General features: G+C 36.4%; 1 pseudogene; it reads right to left on the bottom strand.

The window, feature by feature from the left end:
• The window catches only part of LOC105118201 (uncharacterized), an 8,407-nt pseudogene extending 6,352 nt beyond the window's left edge, over positions 1-2,055 (bottom strand).
• Positions 2,056-2,424: the final 369 nt, after the last annotated feature.

The raw sequence follows: 2,424 nt of genomic DNA, 5'->3' as shown, positions 1-2,424 counted from the left end.
CCCTTTCCCTTTCAGTTGCAATTTCACCATCTGCACATCCATCATCAGATTCTTTCCTGCACATCGTGCTGCCCTTCTCAGGTCTATCTACTTCTATGTCAGCTTCTCTTTCTTTCTTTTTATCTTTAGCTTCTTTATCAACATTTTTCCAGTTATCAAAATCTTTCTGTTTCTTTGGCTCCAAAGCTGGATTTTCCTGTTATGAAATTCTGACAGATCCATCCACAGATTCCTTTTCACTGTGCAAACCCTCCTTTTCAGCTCCAGTTCCTGATTCTCTTTTCATGTGGTCCTTCTCCCTCTCTTTTAACCTTTCCCTGTCTTTTGACAGATCCTTCCTCTCCCACTCCCACCTCTCTCCTTCTCTCCCTACCTTCACGGACTCTTTTCCCTCAGCAATACTGTTGCCTACTTGCATATTTCCCCTTCGATCACTTCTTTCCTTATCTCTGTCTCCCCATTCCTGGAGCTTCAAATCTTTTCTCTTCCTATCCTTGTCTTTAAATCTATCCTCACCTTTCAATTCAACTTTATTTTCTCCAACAGCCTCGTGAACTATGGCATGATCCCTCTCCTCAATACTAACGACTTCTCTTTCAATCTCAACGGAGCCTTGGGAATTAAAATGTGATATATGCCAAGGATCCACATGTACACCTGCAAATTCCAGACATCTCTTTCCCCTGTGGTATTCTTTTGGTTCCTTCCAATTCACCTGACTACTTGCAGGACCAAAACCATCCTTTTCTATCTTAATGTCATTCTTTGGCTCAATATGAGCTTCTTTGTCATGCTTTACTTCCTTATTGCCATCCCCTCTACTCTCAAACCTCACATCCTTTTCATGTTTAACACTTTGTGAATCCCTCTTTACCTCACCATACATCTCTCTTGCATCAGTCCTTGGGTCACGGTTTTCAATCCGGTAGTCTCTGCAGTCCTTGGAATCCCTTGATTCAGGCCTTCTTTCAGGAGCAACATTCAAATAAGAATCCATGTGTGATTCATTTGAAGATGGTGGGATTCAATACGTCGAATGCAAAGGTGATCTTCTATCTACGTCTCGAGACTCAGTTCTGGGAATCTTAACCACCCTAGCATCTGGACCCATCTCATATGGTAGATGGTACTCATTTGAAACCCCTGATGTCAGCATGGGATACGAAACTGTATCTTCATGAGGAGAGAATTTCAAAGAAGAAGAATGACCACCCTCTTCATGCGATCTTTTAACAGGAGCACCACTCATACTCTATATCACCAACTTAACCTAATAAGAAATCAAAAAACAAAACAATAATCCTCTAATAAATCGAGCATTCACCCCCCACCATCACAAAATACGAATTAACCTTTCTTCCAACCAACCGAAACCCTCCAAATCCAAGTACAAAAAAAAAAAAAGCTTTGAACTAAAAAACACCAAAATGGAGTCAGCAATGGTCGATATAGACTGCTTCAAAAACTTGAAACAATAAAACTATAAATAAAATAGTACACTTAAAAAGTCAACAAGCGACAATGGCAAAAAAGTTTCAAACTTTCACACTCTCACGAATCATAAACTTGAAATTGAAACTCCTCCTCTCACAAATTACAATGAGAGGAGAATAAATCAACAAGACTTTCAAAATGGACCACCTTTCTCTCTAAAAAACTTAGGCTTTGAATTCTAAACACAAATCTTCAATAGAGCAATCTTTTTATGGAAACCAAAAAAAAAAACCCGAAACATAAACCAAGCAAATTACTCAAAAACATTGAAATGGAAAAACTAAGAGAGGGTTTAGTTAGTTTCTTTACCTTTGTTGTTGCTGTTGCCTGTGTCAATTCCCTGTCTGCTTCTTTCTTTCTTTCTGCGTCTTTCTCCGCTTTTGCTCTGTTTTTTTGCTGTTCTACTGTACGCTAAGCTAGCTGAAGGTAAGCCGAATACAACGCTTGCCTATTGGGCTCGCACATATTTTATTCATTTACAGCCCGTAGAAACAAAAGTCCAATTTATAATACGAGGAATAAACAAAAGGCCCAAGAGTAGGGTCATAAATTAGCCTAGTGTACCAGGTCAATTCAAAATAGTATATTTTAAGATTTTTTTTAAAAATTAAATAATTTCGTTTTCAAAATATAAAATAAAATAAAATAATATTGAATTCTAAATTTGACATGGCCAAATACCAGATCAACAAGAAACTAGATTCATTGGTTAAGTCAGATTTATAATATTAGAAAAAATAGTTATAAATCCAGTTTAATTCATTTTTAATCAAGATGGGTTATTATTTTATCATATTCTTAGTTGAATAATGTATCAATTCTTACTTTAACTTGTTCTTACTTTCCTACAGATTAAGGTTAATTTCAATTTTTTTTTTTTTGCAATGATTTATATGTGCTGATTTTGAGGTTATTATTTTCTGTTTTGTT

This window comes from Populus euphratica, unplaced genomic scaffold (genome assembly GCF_000495115.2).
Source record: "Populus euphratica unplaced genomic scaffold, PopEup_1.0 scaffold1806.1, whole genome shotgun sequence".
Lineage (NCBI taxonomy): Eukaryota > Viridiplantae > Streptophyta > Magnoliopsida > Malpighiales > Salicaceae > Populus > Populus euphratica.
Note: the sequence above shows the minus strand (reverse complement) of the source record. Positions and strands in the feature narration are given on the sequence as shown.